The 26,122-nt window shown below is 39.4% G+C and overlaps 1 protein-coding gene and 1 long non-coding RNA gene across 3 annotated transcripts in view; both read right to left on the reverse strand.

Moving 5' to 3' along the window:
- The window catches only part of NELL1 (neural EGFL like 1), a 934,274-nt gene that overhangs the window by 563,972 nt on the left and 344,180 nt on the right, over positions 1-26,122 (reverse strand). The gene's annotated exons all lie outside the window — the stretch shown is intronic.
- LOC131384638 (uncharacterized) lies at positions 896-7,576 on the reverse strand. Its single transcript, XR_009215697.1, has 2 exons — positions 7,516-7,576; positions 896-1,124 (listed from the first exon to the last, which is right to left on the reverse strand). It is a non-coding gene; the product is annotated as an uncharacterized LOC131384638 (long non-coding RNA).

A 26,122-nucleotide genomic window follows, 5' to 3' on the forward strand; every position in this document is an offset into this window, starting at 1 on the left:
CCTACTTTCTGAGTAGTAAGACACGTAGGAGGTTGTTTTCTAGGTAGGGAGTATTCCCCCACCAGTCTATTAAATTTGCAGTTTCATAGAGTAAAAAAAAAATTTAGCAGCATGGAATAGTTTCTGATTTGAATAATAAATATGCATATTAAAATATTTAGAAAATACAAGTAAACACACACACACAAATTAAAATCAAAGTCATATTGCCACTACCCAGTGATAACCCCTCAGATTCACATAATTTTTAAATCAAAATATAAGTCATTTGGAGAGATAATAGAGCTGTGGCTGGCTGTATTGTTTCTGTTGGTACGATTTTCACATTACTATAAAGTCATTTTGTGAATCTTTTTTTAAGGTACTAAGGCTTAGTCACAATTCTTCATTTTACAATGAGAAAACTAAGGTTCAAAGGAGAAGAATGGCTGGCTGAAGAGCACACAACTGCTTGGCTCTGGACAGAACTTAACCGCTGATATTTTAACTCCTGTGCTAACCTTCCAAGGCAATATCCCACTGTTCTACATCTACGTCTTTGTGTCTTTATAATGTTTTGCTTTTCAAATTTCCCTATAAATTTGAAATACTCTAGTTAAGCTTTGGGTTGGAAAATTTCAGTGAGTATTCTTCCTAGATGCAGGCCCCTCGAGGGAACCATAGAGCACTAATGAGTAAGATATCACCCTAGTCCTCAGTTCAGCCCCACTCCTCATGTGGCCCTTCTTTCCTCTCACAGCCCCTAGGGTCCTGCCTATTTCCCTTTAATATCTTGAACTCTGCCACCATCCCCTTTCTTTTGGAGTTAGTAATCATCATATCAACAATTGATTGACTGCTTAATATATGCCAGGTGCCATACTATACATACATAATCTAATTTAACCCTTATGACAGCTTTGTGTTCAGTTTATTATCTCTATTTTCTAGAGATAGAAATACAGGAGGCATGTTCCCAAGGTCACAGAAAAGTAAATGCTGAACTCAGACTTGAAACTAGGATTGTCCAACTCTCAACTCTCTCTTCTCCTGTCTGGATACTGAGAAAGATGAACTCTTCCAAGTTCTTGCCATCATGGCTGTTCTTGAAATCCTTTTAGTGTCAAGAGTTTTGCTGTAGATCACTATGGGGAAATTGGAAAGATAAAATTAAAGCAACTGATACAACTTTGGACTTAGTCCCGTTTTCAAGGTTTAGCAACCCAATTTAGTAGCTGTGTAACCTGACCTTTGGCAAATTATTTGAATTTCTGAGCCTAATTTCCTTTTATGCAATTATGAAGTTTTGAGCATCTTCCCCAAAACTAGAGTACCTATACAATTTACCATTAGAATCAGTATAGTTTGAAAGTGAAAGGGGGTTCTATTAATAATTTTAGCGGTACAACAGGTGTGAAACAGGAGTTGCCTGAGCAAATCAGTACCTATGGTCCTTTAAAGGTAACGTCAAAGAACCTGCCACATGGTCCAGCATACAATTTTAGGGTTTCAACATTTTAGATTCCTTTCTTTTCCATGTACATGAAGCATCAAATAGCATAGTGGTTTTCAACCAGGAACAATTTTGCCAACCAGGGGAAATTTTACTTCCCAGGGAATATTTGGAAATATGTGGAGATATTTTTGGTTGTCACAGCTGGGGCAGGGGATGTTACTGGCATCTAGTGGGAATAGGTCAAAGATGATGCTAAACATCCTACAATGTACAGAACAAGCCCCTACAACAAGAATTATTAACGCCCAATGGCAACAATGCCAAGGTACAGACACGCTGAAATTGTATTCTTCAACACCAGAGTAGAAGACACGGTAGAGAAAGTCTGCTGCCAAGGACACAAGTTCAGTTTCCTTCTCACAGTTTAATTAAGGGTCAGCCCAAACATGAAGCTAATGAAATCAGCCCATTTGGAATTCAAGAGAAATGGAACATTATTTTGATAGTTTAATTACTATAAACAGATTTGCAAACGGGCCTATCACCACCGTGAAATCATCTCACATCTCAGAGACAACTTGCTCTGCAAGAAAACAAGAGGCCAAGTACCATGTACATAATGCAATTTGCATGCATTCAAAGAACAGCAGTTCGTGTGCAATTTACACAGGTGCTTCTCTAAAGATATGAAACTATAATTAGCAATAATAAAGCTTTCATCTGACTTGCCTTCCCTAAGACATGCTCTGATAATGAAAATAAGTTTAATGTTTTAAGCCCCATGCCTAAAATAAAGCAACTATTTGGGGGAACCAAAGTTCTTTGAAAGAGAATGAGCAATTATCCACAACTCTATCGGCCATAATTAATTGATCATTCATGCCATTTTCACACTCGCAGATAAACATGAAAGAGATATTAAAGTTTTAAAGCTCTCTTCATATTCACACCCTGCCCCCACCCCCAGCCCCATCAAGCCAAGCTTCAGTATTCAGTGTTGCATTCAGAGTATGCAGCTTGGCTCAGGAGACTGGCTGTAAGACTGAATATGTAAACTCATATTTATCTCAACTCTTAAGGCAAATATAGTTCATTAAAATACAGTTGCAAGCAAAACATTATCTGTTTCTCTGTGGAAAGAACATTCGGTAGTTGTGAAAGTCTAAAAACTACAGTAAAGAGATTTTAACTCTGTGTGTGTGTGTGTGTGTGTGTGTGTGTGTGTCTGTTTTCTAAGTTTCCTTCTGCTCTATCAGCTGGCCCCTCCTTACCAGGAAGGATTTTTTTCCTGATTATCATGAGAGTGAACCAGTTCAAACAGCTCCACAGATCACTGCTATTTGGTACAATACAATGTCCAGCTGGCCAACTGCATGAGCTCTTAGGATTAGTCGTTGTTTATGGGCTTCCTACAGTGGTGTCTCTTCTGAGCAGGAAAGGGAATGAAAGGCACCTGTTCAGAGGCCCTTCCACACAAAGATGTATTTTCTGACATAAATCTATGTATCCACGCAGAAAAAGTGGAGAGGGGCAAGAAGGAGTGATGTCTTCCAGCTACTGCAGATGAGGGAGAGGAATACAAAGTGATACCAACTGGGGAGACAGAGCAGCTTAGATGTGCAGAAGCTTTAAGAAACAGCACATCTTGGGTTAGGCTAATAAGGAGAAGTTTCTACTTTCAACGTGGGAAGCCCTTTTCCTGATCTGCTTTGTCGTTTTTTAAAAACTAACCTTCCAAAAAAAGAAAAAAAAAAAAAAAACTAACTTTCTTCTCAGATGGCTTCAGATAGAATTTATCATTCCAATCTGGTGCCACCACAGTAGAGCATATATGGTTCTATTACACTCGTTGGACTATATAGTAACAAATTCACTTATTGCCTGTGAGTTCACTTAGAGCACTTTTGATTTCTCACTGCTCAACGCTGTGTCTGGCATAAAGCAAGGCATGAAATAAAGCTTTGACCAATTAAATTAAAATGATATGAGAACCACACAATAATGTTGTATTGGTATGCTATCGTTCTGAAGTATAGTCAATTACACAATGGTTAACAGCTACCAAGCACTTACTAAGTGCCAAATACCATTCAGGGTGCTTATTAATTGGCATATAGTATTTTTATTTGTGCATATTAATTGACGTATAACCATATAAGATGAATACTCATATCTCCATTGTATAGTTTAGTTAGCAAAGGCATAGAGAATTGCCTATGGTCACATGGCTAGTAAATGACAGGTAAGGATTCAAAGTAGACATTCTAGCTGCAAAGTCTAAATTCTTAACTATTAGCAAATATTGATACAAGAGATTTCCAAGGAAACTGAACAGAGAAGAATCTAATGGTGGTTGATATTGTAAGTGCAGGGCTTATTAGGCTATAAACCTGGAGCAGAATTCAGGTGGGCCCAGGGGCTAAGCTAAGCCATTCAGGGTGCTCATCACCTCCTCAGAATTCTCTGCATCCTAATGCAGCTCATCCTGCTTGGCCCTGGAACTCTGGGACAGGGTTAAATAAGATACATCATTGTGTCTCAACCACAGCAGTATTGGCATTTGGGATCAGATCATTTGTTGTTGTTGGGAGCTTGTCTTGCACTTGTAGAATGTTTAGCAGCATTGGTGGCCTCTACCCACCAGATGCCAGGAGCACTCCCTCCTTCCCCTGTGGTTGAAACAGGAAAAAATATCTTCAGACATTTTCATATGTCCCCTGAAAGGTAAAATTGCCCCTAGTTGAGAACCACTAAGATATCCATAGCCCCTAATTCGACAAGAATGCCTCGCAGGGTGCAGAATGACTCTACTCTTTTCTACCATCAGAGTATACCATACTGTGCCTGGAATGACCCTTCTTGGGCCACATATACTTGTGCATTCTTCCCCAACTGGATGTCAGCAGGATAAGATGTGGTATTAAAGTTCAGCTGTGTTGTATTCACTGCTTGGGATCCAATGTTCCTATGTAAAAGCTCACTCATTTAGAGAAAAAGAAATACTATTCTAGGTTTGCCCTAGAATTAGAAAATTTAATCAGACTAACACATCCTAGGAGGTAAGAAGAGCAATTATAATCATTTCCATTAAAAGAGCATGAACATGCGGCTCAGAAAGGTTAAGTGATTTGTCCAAAATCACAAAGCTAGTTCATGTTAGAGCTACAGCTCAAGCCCAGACCCTTTTATCTCAAACTTTATTATATCTCCCTGCCACCCGCAGGGGAGTAGAGCTTTCAAAAGACCAATTAAAGCGGAAAGATAGGCAAAAACTTCCCAACCACACTATGATGACTAAATCATCTTGAGTAGAGTGGGAGATGTCCAAACATTAGGAATACTTAAAATGCAGTAGAACACAGAGCTGAATAGGAAGCAGCCTCTGCAGATGAGAAATGAATAAGGATCCTGCCACATAGCATCCATCTCTAACTCATACCATTCAGTAAATAATAGATCTAAGCATTCCCGCAGTAAACCCACTCGCTAAAAATTTCCAAGTGCAGCTGAACAATCACTGAAATATACATCTGCTCTTGCACCAGCTTGTGGGGAAACAACAGCACATTACCCACTGGCCTCATGTTGACATGGGCACCCGGGACCTCTTTTGCCAGCAGGGGGTCATAACCTAATGTGCCTACCACGTTGAAACAGCAGTGACAACAGCCAGACTGACAGAGAGGAAAATAACGCTCTCTCTCTCTCTCTCTGAAGAATTAGATATTCTCCTAATCAAGATGATCAAACTCAAACATCTGACACTGCTGTAGCCACAACAGCAGTAAGTTTGTTCTCAGTCACTATCAGTCTAACAGATCACTCTTTGTGCCTACTGGCCAAAATGTTGCTTGTAGTTCCATAAACTCCAGCACAGCTCTTACAGGATGACAGAATCTGTAACAGCATGGCCTCTAATTCCCATGGCCAAGTGTACTCCTTTGGAAGTTATAAGGCCTATGTTAGTGTTAAAGTGTTTGATCATTCATTCATTGAACATGTATTATTGAAACCTATTCTATACTAGTTTCTGGGCTAGAAATGCCAAGAGAAATAAGAAAGGATTCTCTTCCCAGATATCTTGCATAATTAAAGAAAATACAAATACACAAATATATAATTGAATACGTCAATCGAGCCTGATAAATAAGGCTGAAATGCAGCAGGATCAAAGAGGACTCTCCAACTGTGACAAATTGTGCCTAGGATCTCAGAGGCGTGGATGAAAGACAGAAAGATCTCCCCAGCAGATGGAATAGCAACAGCAAAGACACAGAAGTATGAAATACTAGAGCAAGTTTTGGGTTCCTTTTGAAGTTCAGTAGGGCTACAGCAGAGGCTATGAGTAGATAAGTCATCAATCATGGTAGACTTCATTCTTTCCTTCCAACAAGCTGATTTCCACTTCCCCTCATAGATAAGGATGATAGAAAGGTGGGGAGCTGCTCACGATAACAAGAAGAGAGACTTGATCAAGTTTGCATTTAGAAATAGTATTCCTCTAATAAAAGAAGGAATGGATATATCATGCAAGCAAGACTGAGAGTAGAGAAGGCTTCCAATAAGGGTGTATAGAATAGAATGGAGCTCATATTCCAGTAGCGGACGCAAAACATTAAGAAAGAAGTATATAATATGTTCAAAGAGCTTCAGGTATATTTGTTTTTCAGTTAATTCTCTGAAGCCGGTACCATAATTCTCTGCATTAAACTGGTGAGAACATTGCACCGCTCAGGGTGTGGCTAGAAAAACAGAAGCCACTCCATGTATTCCAGGTATAAAAAATAGGTAATTAGAGATAATCATAACATTGGGAAGAACTAGGAAAGCAAAAGCTGGGAAGCAGCCACCAGCAATCTTAGGCTGTAGGCAGCAACAAAGTCACTTATTTTAAGAACTCACTATCAAGCCTCTAAAAGTTTTAAGAATCTCCAGGAAGCTTCTACCACTGTTTGGAGCTACAGCAGCAAACAAGTCATTCCCAAGGGTTCCCTGGGAAATGACTGTGGCGCTCACATTTGCCCAGGTGTCTGGCTGCAACAGCTTCTGGAGAATGGTGGCTCCTCGTTTCCTGCCTCCCAACATTTGTGCCAGTGCCCGTCATTGGCTAACTCTAACACAAAATTATACAGGGAAAGAAATGCTGGGAAAGTGTTCTTGTTTTTCTGCAATACGATGCAGAAGGGACCTTTAGAAGGGAATGGTGGTGATGATGCCAGGTGGATAACATGGAATCCAGCATAAAAATTGAGGCACAGGAAATTTAGATGACTTTCCCAAGAGCACCTAGGAATTGAAACCAGAGCAATTACATAATTTGCCCAGGGTAACATAGCTCATAAGAAGTAGAGCCAGGATTTTGGACTTATGCAGTCATACTACAATGCTTATCAATTTTACCACTATGTTGATATGGGATGTTAGGGGGGAAAGAGAGAGTAAGCTACTGAAAGGTTTCAAGTTGGAAAATGACCTTAGGTGCTGTTAAGTTTAGAATAGGTACAATGATGTACCAAGTAGAGATGTGGCCTGAAGGTGGAAATGATCAATATACAGGTGGGAAAGGGGTTACCAGAGGTTTAACAAGGATAGGAAATGTGGCAGTATCCTGCATGTAGCATACGAGTTTATCTGCTGGTGGGTGCAGAGTGGGAGACTATAGTAGGGAAAGGTAATTTGAGGTAGGAGCACATTGTGTATAAAGGCACCAAGAGGTGACTGGGCATGATTTGTTACGGGAACTGTGATTTCTTCACTATGGCTAGAACAAAGGGTACGTGTGGGTAAGAATGGAGAAAGAGACTAGAAAGGTGGTGGAACTAAATCATGGCAAACCTCAGGTGCCCTGCTTAGGAGTTTGGGGAGCTACTGACTGTATGAAGCATGAAAAGTTCATATTTACAAAAATCACTCAGCCAAATGCATCAGAGGCCTAAGAAAAAGTAAGTAGTATGTTCACTTATTTGATTTATCCCAAAGCTTCTCTAGTTAATTTATCTTCACCTATTGAAAGGGAGAAAGTAAATGAATTAAGCCAAAGCTGATTTGTCATTTAAAACAAAGCATGTTATTACACTCACCTTGTCCTGAATGATCCTGTCTGTCTTAACACACAAGAGAGGACGAAAAGTTAGGCTTCTGATATATTCGTTATCTGCTATCCATCCGTTAGTGTCCAATAACGCCTATAAGCACCACAATGGCAGTCGCTTCTCATTGCAGGACCTGCAGGCTCAGTTACTTTCCGCCAGTACCAGATGCACAAAAGGCAAATGCTACAAGACCCTACAGCTTAGCCCTCGGACGCAAAATCTCTACACATTGCATTCACACAAACCAGGACTAAATGGTCATTTATAAAGCAAAACATTCCCCCAGAAACGGTCACAGTGCAAGGATGATTAGCAGGAGGTTTGTGGGAATGGAGAATATACTGTGTTGACAACAGGACGTGCCTGGCTTAAGAGGGGCAATGGCATGTTTTAACTTAAAAGCAATGTTAACACCTGTAAAGGAGAGCCATTTAGAGGGAAAGTACAGATGGGACTCTAGAATTGATTCTTAGTGGGAGGGAAAGAAGAAAGAACTACAGGAGGGAAAAAAAAATCTTGAAAATGGGCCCTACACTCCATTACCAACCAAAGGTGTTTCAGAAGCTGCTGACCTTTTCACAAAGGCATCGATCCAGCCACAGGGGGAAACAAAGCTGCAAATAAAATAAAGTCACCTCAGTATAACAGATTAAAGCAAATTGTGAAAAGAAGAAAGAAGTTGACCTTGAAAGGCAAATACACTGTCAGGCCAACACCACCTGGACAGGCGTTTTTCACCAAGGTCACTCTAAGGTAGGAACCACTATGAGCACAGGGAAAAGGGTACTGATTTACAGAGCAAGTCATGAGCCCACATATCAAGTAATCACAGCAGTAATTTCAACGGCGAAGATGAATCTCTGCTTTTCCTCCCTCTTCTGGGCTTTTCATTGACAACCTTGCTTCATTCACACTTGGTTCTCTAGGGGCTTGTTCATTCTTTGTACAGGCATCCCAGTCATATATAAAACTAATATATTCATCAAACTCCTGATGTTAAAGCTGCAAGAAAATTGAGCAGTACACTCACAGAATAAGGGGAAAAGGAAGAAGAAAGAAAACTGGTAAACAGAAAGAAGACTTGTCAAAAGACAGATACTTTAAGAGAATTGACACGACAAGAAAAGATCCAGAGATCTAAAAAAATGGACAAAGTTCAAGTCAGTGAACAAATGTTCAGTGATAAGTGAAAATCAAGAAAAAGAAAATATCTGATAAATACAATGGGGAAGTTCAGCTGACGAAAACAAGAGCCAAAATCAAGACTATTTTTCTCAGAAGTACTTTAAGAGGTTCATCATAATGAAATAACCACAACAAGGGCAGGGAGACTATAACTTTGCTTGAATATTAATTTCATCATATATGTTGCTTATAAGATTTCGAGTTAATTAAATTGGATAAACAAACTAATTACATTCCCCATCCGATATTCTTCATTTATTCAATCAACATTATTGGGCAGCTAACATAGCACCGTGTTAGAGACTGGGTTTACAAATATGTATGAAACATAGTGCCTGCCCTCCAAGAGTTCACAGTACCCTCAGATTAGAGCAATTTGCAGGCAAATAATTACAGAAATAAAAGTGCTGAAACCAGGAGGTAAGCAGGCATTGAGTTATGGGTTTATCAACCCTGTGAATATAAAACCTATATTCGTTTTATAACCTAGTTTTGGTTAGGAAAAGTTCAGACTCTCTGAGAAATGCCAGCATTACTGGGCTGAGAAAGTGGTACATTCAACTACATTTCTTCATTAATCTGTCTTAGAAAGGACCTTTCCCAGTTAGTGTTCAAACAGAATTTACAGCGTGAACAGGGAGAAAAGAAAAGGAAAAGAGAGCAAGCTTGGCTCTACCCTAAGAACTTCTATTTTAGAACATAGGAAGACCTGCAGGGCACATGGCTTGATGCAATCTGCCAAGTGGAAGCATCGAGTCATAGTCAAAGGCAGTGAGAGTGAAGGCCATCCCTGCCCAGAATCCCAGTTGCCTGTTACATCAAATCCAACTGAATCATTGAGTTGACTCAGTTGAGTCAAACTTAAAACCCCTGTCAGAAGAGTCAACTGAAACAGCCACCATCTGCCAAAGCTGGAACAATTAGAGAAACAAAATAAAGCACTATTGTATTATAACCCTAAGTGTAAAATAAATATCAATGATTCTTCCTCCTCAATACACATAACCCCAGCCTAATCATAAGAAAAAAATCAGACAAATCCAAATTGAGGGATATTCTAAAAAAAAATACCTGATCAGTACTCTTCAATATTGTCAAAACCATCAAAAGCAAAGACACTGTCACAGGCAAGGAAAGCCTAAGGAAACATAATGACTAAATATAAGCGGTAGCCTGAATGAGATACCAGAACAGATAAAGGACATTAGGCAAAAACTAAGGAAATCTGAATAAAGGTTAAACACAGTGTATTAACATTGGTTCATTAATTGTAACTAAGCACTGTACTAAGCTTATGTAAAATGTTAGCAGTAAGGAAGACTGCAAGCTCTGTACACATCTTCACAATTTTTCTGTGACTCTAAAACTGTTCTAAAATAAAAAGCTCATTAAAAAAGAGAGAAAGAGGGGAAATACATCCTTGGCGGATAACGTAGGACCCATTTACTCCTCAGCAATCCATTTAGGCAGCTGCCATAGGTAGGTGATATCTTCTCCTGGCTGGTTACTTCCCTGGATGCCTTGTCCACAGCCCAGTGCTGCAGCTCTCCATTTTCACCACTTGCCTCAATATTTGGAGCCAAAATGGCCCCTCTCAACCATCTCCAAGCAGCTCTACTCTTCCTGGGGCACTGTTTCCTATACCCTGTGGCCAGAATGAGGGCCTGACTCAAGTGTCCATTCCAACATGGGGCATAAGCCAGCTGGTTCCAGCGGGTGGCCAAAGTTCTGCTTATGAGGTCATAAAGAGGGCCACGATGAAATTGCTTTTGCAAAAATTAAACAGTGATAAAATTGTGACAGTAAAAGAGATCTGACCTAACTGACTCAATCTTGCCTTTAACCTCCAAGCTGCCCTTTGTTCATTCTTGGGCTTAGGCCAAAGTAACTTGGGCAGAAATTTAATTTATAAGTTAACTTTGAAACAAAGATGATAACAGCCTTTCTCCAAAACAAATCCTTTCTTTTCTTGGAGACCAGACCACCTTTGTAAAAACTAACAAACAAAACAGCCACAAGATTAGAAATTATGGGTCAGGATTCATGCAGCCAGAGGGCACAGGATTACTAACCCCCCGAATTGCTCCTATAGATAACATCACTACTATAAAGCCTAAGATTGGTGTTTGAGGTATTTTTCAGACCTTGCATTCTGATGGATCAGATGGCATCATTCAGACTGGTAAATGGGCTCATCTGATCTTGTGGCCCCTACCCAGGAACTGACTCTGTACAAGAGGACAGCCTCAACTCCCTATGATTTCATCCCTGACCCAATCAATTAGCATTCACCATTCCCAACCTCTCTGCCCACCAGACTATCTTTAAAAACTCTAGCCTCCAAATTTTCAGGGAGGTTAATTTGAGTAATAATAAAACTCCAGCCTCCTTTTTAGCAAACTGTATGTGTATCAAACTCCTTCTCTATTGCAATTCCCCTGTCTCGATAAATTGGCATATCTGGACAGTGGGCAAGAGGTTCTCATCAGGCAGTTACAATGGGAGAGACCAAGGATCATAGCTTGTCCTAATAGATGCCAGCCAAGACTCCCATGCAGGATGTGGGTGAGCAGGTTTCTGATGACCCTAATTTCAACACAATGGCCCTAACTGGGGAGAAAGGGAGGTCATGAAAGAAGAAAACTGTGTGGTCTTGAATGGAAGGCTGGCAGGGAGAAAAACTCTGAATGTTGAACACAGACAATATCTAAGATATGCTCTCAAGGTTGGAAAAAACAAAGCAAACCATATGAACACGTGCAGGGCCGGGATGCTGTAAAAAAAACAGAGCATTCTGGATGGAGCAGAGAACTCTCCTTACTGTAGTGCAGCAGCAACTGAAAAGTAGAGTGGCTGCTGTGGGGCTCAACTTGGGGGTGGCCTATGTTATTCGACATTGGGTTGGACTCTTAATACGGAAGCCAGAGAAAACACAGGTCTTAACCCAAGAAGTGCTCTCAGCACGGTACCCAGAAGCACTTAGTACAGTGGTTTGCACCCAAGAGGGGCACAGAAAATAGTTTACTACACTTCACATTATGGTGATGAATGCAGTGATAGAAATAACTCTGGAAGCCGAACATGAAAATAAACACTGGTTTTATGCCTATTTGTGGAATGCTTATTGAATAGTTTATTGGATGTTCATTATGCGCTAAGTGGTAGAGGCGAGAAACAAAATCAGTGAGAGGGAGCTCACAGGCCTGTGGAAAAGGTAGACAACAACCAATTAACTATACACATGAGTGTGTTCACTAAGAACCTAAAAGTAGGCACAAAGATGGAAACCTAAGATCTCCATTCATGGAAGGACTTGCTGCCCAACTGCAGAGAGTGTAATCAGCAGACATTCTCCAGCTGTCAATTCTTTGAGGGACCATTTCAGCTCCAGAGAGATGCCTGGTCTCAGGACACAATCTCCCCAGGGCAGTCTGCATCTGGCAAGGGGAGCCAGGTGGAGGTATAAAGGTATAAGGGTCTGGTCATTTTGGTCCGACATAGGAAACTCAGGTACAGTATTTGTTCCTGATCTTTGTCATGCCAGAATTATAATTTCTTCCTCTTCTCTCTCTGCTTAATCCTGCTTCCTCCCCTTTCCTTTCATAGGTGTTGATCACTAATAAATATTTTGCACCCCTGATGCCATCTCAGCAGTATCTGCTTCCAGAGAACCCAACTTGTAACAGGAAGAAAGGGACTGGTCAATGAAAATGAATAACAAATGACTCTGGGCTAGACCAGGAGATCCAGAAAGACTTCATCATAGAGGATATTCTTGGGTTGATTTCTGCATTTGATTAGATTTTAAAGAAGCAAAGATAGGGGAAATAAAATTGCTGGCTGGGAATTAAATGCATAAAATCCACATACAATTCATGAGATTAACCATCTGGGGAAATAAAGCTAGAAAATGTCTGCAAATGTGTGACTGAGGAAACCAGCAACACTGAAATCCCCAATCAAGGTGATTTGGGAGTAATTTCAAGGAAGGAGAAGTGCAGTGTGATTGTAATTTACTAAGCAGAAGGAAGTCTAATCAATGGCATTGTACTCTGTTTAGAGACAGACTGAACAGAAAGGGGGCTGGGCAGCCCAAGGTAGAACAGTACTTTACAAGGTGACACAGCTCAAGACTGGGGAAGCTGAGGGCGGTTTGCTGAATTTTTTTTTGTTTTTCTAATTACCTGGGGCAGGGAAAGGGAGTATTTTTGCCTGCCTTAAAAATTCCCTAGTAAAAAATGTTCCTAGTCAAGCTATATGGCACCTCACTTTTCAAAAGAGCCCCTCAGCTTTACTCCCTATTTAGCCTATTTTTAAGGTGTATAGTTCTAGGCACTTTAAACATATTTTATTGTTCACCCTCACTTTCTAGATAGCAAGTATTACCACTTTGATTTTGAGGAAGAAGGAAACCAGGGTCCTAAATTGTAAATAACGTGTCTGCAGTCAGCTGTTAGGTCAAAGAATGGAGATTTTGCACACTGGTCTATTATGCCCCAGGCATTGGGGTTTGTAACTGCAAACTCATTCCTTTCAAACCTCACCTGAAGCTTCCAGTTGATCCTAGCTCTATTGTATTGGAACTTGGAAAGAGAAGGAGACAGTCAGGCAGGGTGGAGCAAGGGGTAGTTAGCAAGCTGAATCCTCACTATAAGAGAAAGGCAATAGATAATAAATAAAATTGTATACAATGTAGCAATACGAGCACATTATTAGAAGAAAAGAATGGAAGTAAACAGTAGAAGAAACTTAAGAAGAAACTTCTTAGGGGAGGAATAGGGAGGAGTGAGCAGTAGACTGCTGTTTTTTCATCATAAGCCATGTAACACATATAATATTAATACATGAATTATATGAATTAAACAATGCTCCACTAAGAGAAAAATGTTTGTGTGGTACAGTCTGAAAGAGATGCAGTCAATCCATTCCTATAAATCCTTCACACTACCATTCCTGGGTTAAGCCAGAATAGCAAACAGCCACATCCCACAGCACAGGGAGAAGATTAGCAAGTTGGCAGGGCCCAGAACAGTAGGTGGGGGGAGGGGTGGGAGTGCTGATGGTTGCTCAAAAACTGCCACCCCTTGACTTTGTTTGTGTGTTGTTGCGATGTACTAACCAGCCTACCAGAACCCACTGCTGTTAAACCTTCCTCTGAGCACATGCTCGTTAAGGAAGCCTCTGACCATTTTTTCCTCCCCTTCAAGGTGAGAATATCCTAGTCTGAGATAAATGTCTGACCTGCCTGACAGTTACTGTAAATTACTGAATTGACATTCTGAGATATCATATATAATCAAGTTCTATGAGCATGTCAAATATAAGCCTGTCCCTAAGAGACAGAACTCTTCTCAGCAAACTGGCAAAATCAGATTTCTGAGGCAGCAAGACACAGACTCTGGGTAGTCGTGATTTCGAGCAGAAGAAATGCCATGTTGCATGTGAGCTCTGGGTAACCAATTATGCACCCTTGTGCCTGTGATACTCTCTGCCTCACTGTGAGCCACAGATGTGTCCTATGAGAACTTACGGGGTCAAATTTGGACTTGGGTTTTATTACTCTCCTCATCAACAGTGAGCACCATGAACACAAGCAATACATGTTTTCAGCTTCATATCTTCAGCACTTTGCATGCCATCTAACAAACAGAAGACTTTCAATTACTGTTAGCTGAAGGGATGAATGAATAAATGAACAAGTGATACTAATTGCCATGAGGCTACATAGAAGTTGATGTGAAACAATATAGGGATGGATCAATGCCGAGGAGAATGCTCAATCAGGTGAATTAATGTTCCAGGAATTATGCTGGAGGCAGCCGTGAGTCAGAGATGAGCATCCTTGGGCCCCATGAAAAGTGGCTGTCATGATTCCAACAGTAAATTGCAGCACAGCAGTTTCACACATACCAAATAAACACAGGTCCATGGACATCAAAGTGTTTAGAAACATTCATGTCCCACCAATCAAATTGCCACAGTTGCCCTCTCCCTGATGAACCTGATTGGATCCCGTTGGAGACTCTACCTTACTTGACACATTGAATGCTGCACTTGATGGAACCTCGAAACCAACGTATTTTAGAAGCTTCTTCTTCTCCTCCATGTTAAATTTTATTTTCCCTTACCTGTTAAATTACTTTTGTTAAATTACTCACTGTTAAGCCATAATTGCATGTTAATGAGTTACTAGAAGAGCTAGTACTATGATACAAAAGAAAGTTATCTCTGCCCCAGACCCTACAGGGAAACCTCTGGACTTCACCTGCCCCTCATTCTTGCCTGGGATACATGTGAGGATGGGTATAGGTCTCCTAACAAGCTAACCTTTCCCTATAATTATCTCCCCCACGCCACACTTCTGTCCATAGCTTTTCTCCTTATTAGTTCTTTATACACATTTTTCATTACTTGCCCATTCATTCATTGACTCAGTAAACATGGTTTTCAGCACCTACTATGATTCTAAAAATTACTATAATACAGCCCCTGTCCCAGTCTGGCTAGATCTCATATATTAGAAAGAAATCTGAAACATTCAGACATTAAGAAAAAATGTCCTAGTATCCCTTTGCTTAGAATCATGCAGACAAAATACTTAGATATTTTAGTCAATAAATAAATATTCATTGAATCTTTCTACTAAGTAATTAGCATCAATTTAGCCTTCATGATAGAAAGGATTTAAGATGTAGTTTGTATTCAGCTACATTAAAGGTATAGCTAAAAATACGTTAAATATCTTCAATGAAGTAGGTTAGACAAGTCTGCATATATGAAACAATAAAGAGTAATGTAAGAAGTTTCAAAATGCGTGATCAGTCTGTAATTATTTGGGGATTCAGAGCTATAATTATTGTAGGAGATGAGAGCTGGCGAGTCCAACCTCTTTTACCAGGTAGTTAAAGGCAAGTTACTTCACTTCTCTAAGCATCCATTTTCCCTACCATAAATTGAGGATCTGAATTAAGTGATTTATAAAATCACTTTGAGCTCTGAATTCCTTGATATGTCTCTAGAACAAATCACAGAAAGCTTCAGGTTGAGGCATTAACTTCATCTGAGCCTTTGCAGATAAACAAATGTGGATATTTCTATTCATATTGACATCTTTAGCTATGTATCTGAGGTGTTACAGAAATCATCTTATATAAGTGGGCCATATCTTAACTTCAAAATTTCTTGTTTGTAAGTGGGCATCTAAATCCGATTATCATTGTTCTTTAATTTGAGAATGGAAAGATGTGTTAAAATTACTCACTGTTAAGTCATAATTGCATAGCACCTACAACTGCAAGCAAGTGTGAATGTACAGGTGTCCCTCCTACACAAACCCATCACTGAGACACCAAAAGGATGGAATCTGGCTGCCTTGTTTCTAACAAAAAATGAAATCTTAGAGTGGGAAGAGAATGCCAGTGAGGAAGGCTAACAGGGAGCGTAAGATATGCATGCAAAAAGCTCCAAGCAAGAGTTTCAGCAGTTCCTACAGACAGCGGCCCCAGGCTAACACTAACTTTCATCCCAATTATTTCTGCAGTTTCTCACCGCACACCTGATGTGCGTGTGTGTGTGTGTGTGTGTGTACATACACATACACATTGGTTGTGAATGCCCCAATCCTATCAATGTCACATGTTATTATGTCTTCTGCAGAGGACAGATGACTAAAAACTGACATTTGTAACGAGTTTAAAGGTTCTAGTGATTTCAGAAATGCCTACCCTCAACACTGAAAACAAAATGTATAACCAGACAATAAGAAGATAAGGGAAAGATGTGAGGTGCAGTTGACTGCTTTCTCTTGTCTCCCTACTTATGAGACAGGATGGAGGATTAAGTCTGGAATAGAATCCTTCCTTGCTCAAGAGAACAGGCCTATTCTTGTGACTCTGTTCTAATCATAAGAATAAAGCAGGGTCAGCCTACATTTGCTTCTAGATTATATAAATATATCAATATATCACCAGCTACCCCTCCAACACGTAGATATCCATACAAAGTTAACTTCAATCTTTATTTTGTGCTTTGCATTCTAAGGTATTCATCATGTTAAAGGTTGCTAGAGATGATATTTATTTCACTCCAAGACCAAGGAATTTCCTTTGACCCAGCCTGCCCATTTCCCTGTGGGGTTGTCAGAGACGACAGTCTTGTAAAGGGTAATACCAAGTGGAAAGTATTGTACCACAGTGGCCAAAACTCCAACGCCAAGCTCTCAGACAAACACGATGTAGTTGAAGCTTTCAACCCTGAGAGGCGTTGGAGGTCTTATCCCTCTTCAGCCAGCTGCAAAAAGAGACCGTGTCACTGAAACTTATAACCACCAAGGGGAAAAGAAAAAACAAAAAGGTATTCGAGAGATTGACTATGCATGCTGCCATTCTGAGTCTTAGAGATTCCAGGCAAAGCATTTGATAAAAATGTTTTTTGAGTACCACCAGGAAAATAACATACAGAAGAAATCCTGTCTTAATATGTTTTCTGTTGCTATAACATAATGCCACAGACTGGGTAATTAATAAGAAAAAGAAATTTATTTTTTATAGTTCTGGAATCTGGAAAGTCCAAGGTTAAGGGGCTATATCTGGGGAAGACAGCATTACTGCATTATAACATGGCAGAAGGCATTGCATGGTGAGAGGGCAAGAGCATATCAGCTCAGGTTCCTCTTCCTCTTCTTATAGAGCCACCACTCCCATCATGGGAGCCCCCACCCTAATTCTAATACCTTCCAAAGCCTCCACCTCTAAATATCATCAACATCTAAATTTGGGGATTAAGCTTTCAACACATAAAATTTGGGGGACACATTCAAATCATAGCAGACCCACACATTCAAACCATAGCAGATCCCATCCTGGAACTTCACTAGATGGTAAGTATATATTTTTTTCTCATTTAATTTCCCCCCCCCAATCTATGAAATTATCAATTATATCTATTTAATGGATAAGAAACTGTGATTAAAGGAGATGAAGTGAGTTGCTCAAGGCCACTAATAACTGACACAGGTGGGATTCAAACCTCAGTTGGTCTAAGTCCAAAGCCTATGTGATTGCTACTTTGCCATACCAGTGACAGAAGAGATGTTCCTAATATTTTGAAGAGGCATTAACCAAGAATAAGTATACTGTGGTGGCACCCACCACTTTGGTTAGTATTTCTAAAGAATCCATCACGGTTACGTTTGCCACTGCAAATTAAAGTCATTTGAACTGTGATGATTCAAGCAATGGTGCACAGACAGTATTAAAAATGAAATGCCATTGTGAGTTAATGAGACATCAGAAAGCTTTTAACCTCAGGCTGCAAAACTGTGTTGTTAATGCCAGTGCTCATGAACACAGTCTTTATCAAGAAGAGAAGATATTGGAAATACATGCTACCCATTTATAAAGACAAGAGCCAGAAGGTAGCAAAATGCCAGCAATCAAGCAGCAGCACCCCTGTGCTGTGAGCTGGGCTCTAAATGCCACCAGTCTGGTGAACCAACAATGTTCCTTCCCTGGCAAAAACCCTGCCACAGTCCAGTCTGAACAGCCACAGGGTGGAAATGCAGCCTGAGATAAAACCACATTCACTCTGTTGCATTAGCCTCTAGGTCAAAAAGAGTAAAATCTGTGATGTTACCTAATTTATAAACACAGAAACAAAACATGTAATTGTCTACAATGCTCTGGACATAATACAATATTAATTTTAAGTGGCTTAAATGAGAAGTAGAAGTAAACCTCACTTTAAACCATATTGTGGAAAATCATCATATCGATGTTTTTAACCACTCATGTCAGTAAATATAATAACGAAACACAAGTTGACAAGAATGACATGCCTACAGAGTTATTATTCTGAATATGAGCTCTCCCTTTTCAAGGCTATAGATAAAACAAATATAAGAAATTAAATTTGGTACATTCTTACTCCAGGACACACCCTAAATGGTTTTTGGATGGATGTTATCTTAATTAAATTCCTGATATAAGCTTGTTTTCTCATTATTTGCTTCCAAAAGACAGGTATAGAAAAAATTAACTAGTTGAGGTGTTCCACAAAGGTAGCTATGGTTCCTAGGCTTTGAGGTTTAGCAGACTAGTAATGCTTCAAAAAAATTATTTTTAATAATATATGTCTTACAAATTGCAGCCAATGTTCCCTTGGACATTTACAATTTTTTAATATACTATATGCTGCCACCCTCATTTTATTTTAAAAGGGGACATTTTAGCACACACACACACATGGATGGCCCTTCATCTTAACATAATCTTAGCATTATACATTAATCTATCTTAGCATTATTAAAAAAAAAACCTCACTTTTATTACTTTTATCTCACTTAATCATGGACATATGAAAATTATCCAACTACTAGCAATCCATACTTGGTACCTGAAAACCTCCCTGTAGAGATCAGCGCATGTGGATTGACGCCAGGATGGGTGGAAAACTCAGTTTCTCATTAGATAACATTAAATATGGCTTCTCTGATTCTGTGCCTTCCTATAGAAACAGGGATAATAATAACTCCCTCATGGTGTTGATATTAGAATCATAATCTAGCAAGACAATAAACAAAAATACTTTATAATTTAAAATATTTGTAAAACTGTTTATTATAATGTATAATATTAGCTAAACTAGACTGACTCTAATTAATTAGATTTTATTAACCATTTCAATTACTGTATTTTGAAATCTACTGCATGCCAGAACACATAATAAGCATTAGGGATATAAAGATGAATATAGCTATTCCCCACCACTCAAACTCACAGCACGGCCAGGGAGAGTCACAGAAATAACCAAAATAACTAAACCTTAGTACCGCAAGTACTATAAAGTGCATAAGAACACAGATGGGACAACAATCTATTCTGCAAGATGGATCAAAGGGCATTAGTGATGCACAGACGAATAAAAGTTTCCCAGGCAGAGAAGTTGAAGAAGAGATTCAAAGGCAGTGGAAATCGCAAGAAAATCTGTATGAGTCCTCTATTTTCCTCACATTCATCACTCCACAATTATCTAGGAGAATATTCATCTGTATATTATATTTAGTACTTCTCAACTTGGAGAATTTAAATCTACAAAGTTTAGAGGTACTGAACTTTAATAATTTATGGATAATGCAAAAGGTAATCTCACATTAGTGCTCACAGTTTGTTTCTTGGAGTGAGAGACCCTCAGAGAGGAGGACCTTGGCTCCAACTCATCCTGCAGCTTACCAAGTGACAAAATCTCTTCCAGCTTCCCTGACACAGGTCCATAGGTCTCTGTACCAAAAACAGCAGGGCAAAGCAGAGTATAGAGAAGGAGACAGAGTCCCAGCTCTTTCATTTACAGGCCCCATGACTATGGGCAGACATTTTTTTTCTCTTCAAGTTTTTGTCTCTGTACTACAAAATAAAGAGTTTGCACTAGATGACCTCTAATACTTCTGCAAGCCTAAACTTTTCAGGCTGTCCAAAGCACAAGATTTATGTGACCTAGCAAAAACTGGCATTTTAGTAACCATTGCATTGTTGATGCACTTTGAGTTTGTTCTTTGCATAGTATATCTTGATTCAGAGGTAGCTGTTCACCAATTATTTCCCCACTCTGTCAAGAAACCAGAGATCTAATCATTAAGCTAAATGGGAAAAACAACACATTTTTCAGAAAGGAAGTTATATGTTTATAGGCATGATTTGTAGGAAAATCTAAAGACTGAGCATGCTGAAGTTGGAGACTATATCTAAATTAGTTTATTCACAAATTTATTCCAGCACAGAGCCTGGAACATAGAAAATGCTCAGCAAATGCTTATTCAATAGAAAATGTTTATTCAATTAATTATCAATTAGATGAAAAGAGATGGCACATTTAAAAACACAGAAATCAATTCCACTAATGAATGAAATATTAATTTAATATTAATTCTATTAGTAGTTAAAAAATATAATCATGTTAAGGATTCAGTGCAAAACCCAAGAATAAGAGGAATTGGGGGAATTAAGATAAATTCTTAGCACTCATGGATACTCCTAGAATAGCCAAAGTTTGCTGAAAATAATTCACTGCAAGTGAAACTGGCAGGAGACAGAGTGTGACAACTGCAGGTGGAAATAGGATTGGCAGAAGAACAAGTTTAAGGACACTGTGCCTCACCAAGGTGACTTATAAGAAGAGGAAAATTTTCCACTGGCTTAGATCCACAATACATGAGGCAAGTCTCTCAGTAAAGCAGAACCCTAGACAAGAGAACCTCTTTCTGCCATAGTTTTTGGATGGAGCAGGGGAGACTATTGTTGGATGGAATGTAGAGGCAGGTTTAATGCAGGCCCATGGAGACTTTTCTGGCTGAGAAAGTCCCTAAGTGTAGCTAATCCTTACTCTGTAGTATCCTGTCTATCTTTATTGTTCTGATTAAAACTTTCTAATAAAACAGAAAGTAGTAATCTGTCCAAACAAACAGAAAGACTTTCCAATCTACCATCCACCTACCCAACCCTAACCCCACTAACAGCATTTCCCTGCTATAGGCATAATATTTATCAAAGACAGAATAGTCAGAATGTCCAAATATCTGCACAGACTTTCCTTTGGTACATTCATTAATGTAGGTAACTGTTATAATATATTCTTGCTCAGCTTTGATATTCTTCTAGTCTAAAGCCTTTTATGGCCCTGATATGTAGATTCTCCTCTGAAATGCTAGCTGTAGAGATGCTGAAATGGCTGTGAAGTATATGGAGAGGCAGTTTGCCATTCCCAGTACCCATAGAGGTGCACTGCTTGAATCTCTCTTCAAGAACGACTTTGCTACTCAGTTGTGAAAAGGACAGTTAGCCAACAGACTTCATGTGCATTAGCCCTGGAATCCACTACAGCGGCATCAGAGCTGAGGTTTCTTCAACCAATGACTGAGTATCACAGGGGTACTAAGGCTGGCCAATTTTGCCCAGCGTGGGACTCTAACAGACACTCTTCATTCAAATGGCCCCTTAGCCTGCTGCCTATGGCTGCTTCCATCAGCTCTCACTCTTCAGATTGGCAAGTGGTGAGTCAGATAGTGAACAGTCTTCCCCTAGCTCCAGGAAATGCGCAATTTCTCCAGAGCATCCTTGAGGCTGTTCTCACTAGGCTTAAGAGGAAGACAGAATCCACCTTTCCCTGTTCCAATGTGGGAGCTCCCCGTTGATTGGCCAAGACTTTGTAAGATTCACATCTGGTCTGAGGCTCTCTTATTTTCCCTATTCTGCTTCTTTCCTCTTCATTTTTCATAGGCATTCCCCTCTTTCTTAATAAACCATCTGCGCTTCTAGCTCGGTCTTAGCATCCGCTTCCCAGAGAACCCAAATAACACATCAGGGATATCTGGAATGTAACTCCAGTTGGGGTGCAGGTCCTTTCCATTTGTGTCCCTTAGCCTGCTGCCCAGGGCTGCTTCCATCAGCTGTCACTCTTCAGGTTGGCAAGTGGTGAGTCAGACATCAGTGAATGGTCTTCCCCTAGCTCCAGGAGATGCACAACTTCTCCAGCGCATCCTTGAGGCTGTTCTCACTAGGCTTCAGCGGAAGACAGTATCCACCTCTCCCTTTTCCAATGTGGGAGAAAGTAGGAACAACTTAACAACTTTGTCCAAATAAATGTTTTATTTAATCCTCAGCTCCCCTCATACCTTTCCAACCACTTAATAGAATAAAGTGAGAAATCAAGAGTTCTTACCACAGGATAATAATAAAAACAATAATAATGATGGGATAGGAGAAAACTTTGGAAGGTGATCAATATATCTATGGCCTTGAAGATGGTTCTGTTTTCATGGGTGTATACTCATCCCCAAAATATGGGCAGTTTTACATTTCAATCACACTTTAGTTTAAGAAAAGAGAGTTCTTTGTCAGCCCTGCTTATGTGGCTCAGCATCTCCAGTTTGGAATAGGGGAGTATCATCTGATCTTGGAAGCTAAGCAGGGTCAGGCCTGGTTAGTACTTCCATGGGAGACCACCTGGGAACACCAGGTGCTGTAGGCTGTCTATGGCCATAACACCCTGAACGCACCCGATCTTGTCTGGAATGGGGGAGTAGAGTGGCCACCTGCTATTCTGTTCTACGTGTGTGGGCTTCCACCCATGGGGCAGAAAGAGTTCTATTTTAACATCCTGCTGCATAAAGAATATTTAACTTCAGAAATAATGTCTATCAAAAGCCTCATCTTCTGCTGTATCTTGCAGAAAAGCAATCAATTTGATCTATATAAATCCCAGTCAAATGTACTCCATTGAGATGAATTGGAGGCATCATATCACTCTCTTCCATGGGGTCTCCTCACTTCAGGAAAATCATGAGATTTTGAAAATGACTTAAAGCTGGCTTTGTCTTTCCTAGGTTTTCCTTTTGCCTTTTTAAAAGTGCATTATGTCATGTCCTAACTGCTAGATTGGGAATCCAATTCCATCAGAGGATTCTGGCTAAAGATCAACAGCCAACAATAGCTCTGGGAAATTTTAACTCTGGGTTCCAAAAAGATTATTTGAATGACAAAGTTCATAAAGGTTCCCTTAAGTAGATAATACACAAACATTTTATAATGATCTTGAATCTCACCACCCTCTGACGCAGTAAACTGGATTAAGATTCTTATTCAAGGTCAAACAATAGCTAAGAATGTCAGCTAAGTAGAAAAGTTTCCCAAGGCCAGATCCACATCTTTCACTGTGATTTAGTCAATCATTGCCAACACCTTTTGTTCAACTCCATTTATTTACCCTTGGTGGATCTAAGAAACATCATCTATTAGTGCTCTAACTGAAACATCCCCATCCAAAGACACACACAGACACAACCTTCATATGACCTTTCAACTAATCAAATATAATTAGCAAACATGTTCTGGAGTATCAATGTCCTTTACAGGGCAGGTGGCAGATTAGAGCTAAAACTTTAATACCATAATGAAGAAAAGAACAACAGAAGTTACCTTATTTGATTGAAGCTGAGAGACATTTCCAGTTAAAACAGCTGAAAACTCAAATCAAGAAAAGTCCATGCCTTTTAAAGTTAGAAGACCCAAGCGAAGTTGGGGCTTTTTTTTTTTTTTTTTTTTTTGCAAGGGTATCAAAAGTTTTATGTAATGAACTTTTTAGAAAACAAGGTCTGGAAGATGCATATGAGGGGAGAGGCTACTAATTTTGAGGGTGAATTCAATGGATGCTCCTCAACTTCCCCTAAAGACTCATACTCATGCTTTGGAAATAAAAAATAGCATGTAATCAAAGGAAATTCAAACTGGTCACACATTTTTAGTAGAAAAGTCTAAGGAATCAGTTGAGTCTCTTAGGTATGACTCTTTCTGCCCAATGGGTGGAAGCCCACATTCACAGAACAGAACAACAGGTGGTTGTCACCATTTAAAACGTCATACACCACATAGAGTGCAGCCAGGGTCCTAAGAACTAGCGTGTAGAACAAAAGCAAAGCTATGAACAGACTGAGGTGAGGATGAGACAGTAGCATCACATTAAAGCTTAATGGAGTCCCAAATCTTAGATAGGAGCCAAGAGTGATGGGCAATGTGGCAAACAAAGAAGCAAAGGAACTAAACAGAAGGTTGTGGTATCTCTTTTATGTACAGAATTCTGCCATGACAGGGTTTCTGAAAGTCTTACAGGCTTGGAACCTTAACCCCAGCATTTGACATCCATCATTGACTTAGCATGGGGAAGTGGCAAATAATGTAAAACATCACAAACCACCATATACACCAAACTTGGACTCTACGAGTCATTTTTGCAAACCTGAACTTAGCCAAATGTGTGATAGAACTCTCATTTAATTTTGTCCTAGTTGCATTTGCTGCTTTTCAAGTAATGGTAGAAGTCACTCTTTGCCTGATTCCTATTGAAAATGTATATTTCATTTTAAGAAAAGCTGAGTTTTCAGAAAGAAGGAAGAGCTCCATAAAAGCAATTTTTACATGAATGTAAGAAGACATGCAATTTTCATCATCCCTGGCATTATATATATTTAATTTAATCCAATCTCATTTTCTAGAGAAGCATACACAGGCAGCAGTTCTCAAGCTCACTCATTAAACTGTGGAGTTAATAATGCTGACCAGCAGGAAGATGGAAGACAGCCAACGTTTTCCTACTGGTCAACATTATTGACCAAGCCAAAGCTGTTAAATTAGCTGCTGCTTTGGCTTAATAGTTCTCAAGATGCATTTTGTGTCGAGGTGCTTACACACCTAGGAGAGACGATAAATTTGGATAATAACAGAACTGGAGGTATATAGACATGGTGTAGGACTATTTGTAAGGTGTTAAATGAAAATTGTCGTCATCCTCACTGTGAAAAAAAAATTGTAAACTGAGAGTACAAAAATATATCTTAGCAAAAGAAACTTCAGAAGGGGTAACAAACAAAATTCAGCTATGGCTAAAACAAAATGAAAAAAAAGCTTATATTATCTAAACTAAATGCAGACTATCTTGCACTCTGAGGGAAAATTAATCTATCAGGAGTGTTAGAAAATCAACATTTTTCTCTCTCTTTTGTAATATCTGCATGGCTATTTACTAAATAGCTATTTGTTGAAAACAGGGCTATAAGTAAAACAATGAAAATATACATATATATACACAAAGAAATACGAGTTTTTCATTTCTTAATATTCTTATAATTTTTAAAATATTCCAAAAATCTCGAAAGATGGAAAATGCTAACAATTTTAAGAAGACTGTAACAAGAAATATAATAGTTTGCATTTTGCTTGTTGCTTCTGGGCTTGTCCATAGGTACAAATAATTTAATTTTTTATTTTTATTTATTTTTTGTTTGTTTGTTTAGAGACGGGGTCTTGGTCTATCACCCAGGCTGGAATGCAATGGTGTGATCATAGCTCACTGAAACCTAGAACTCCTGGGCTCAAGTGATTCTCCTACTTCAGCCTCCTGAGCAGCTAAGACTACAGGCACACCATCACACCCAGCTAATTTGTTAATTTCTTGTAGAGACAGGGTCTTGCTATGTTACCCAGGCTGCTCTTGAACTCCTGGGCTCAAGCAATCCTCAAAATGCTGGGATTACAGGTGTAAGCCACCATGCCTGATCCCAAACAATGTATTTTAAATAAACTTTCTATTTGGGAATAATTTTACACACACACAAAAAGTTATAAAGATAGTACAGATAGCTCCTGAATACCTCTACCTCAGTTTCCCCTTATGTTAACATCTTATATACCATGGTGCATTTGTCAAAACTAAGAAACCAACATTGATTGGCACATCACTATTACCTAAACTCCAAATTATATTCATATTCCACAGATTTTTTTCACTAATGCCCTTATTCTGTTCCACAATCCCCACCAATGATAACATGCTACATTTAGCATCATTCTCTTTTTCAGGCTGACTT

This window comes from Hylobates moloch, unplaced genomic scaffold (assembly GCF_009828535.3).
Source record: "Hylobates moloch isolate HMO894 unplaced genomic scaffold, HMol_V3 SCAFFOLD_11, whole genome shotgun sequence".
NCBI lineage: Eukaryota > Metazoa > Chordata > Mammalia > Primates > Hylobatidae > Hylobates > Hylobates moloch.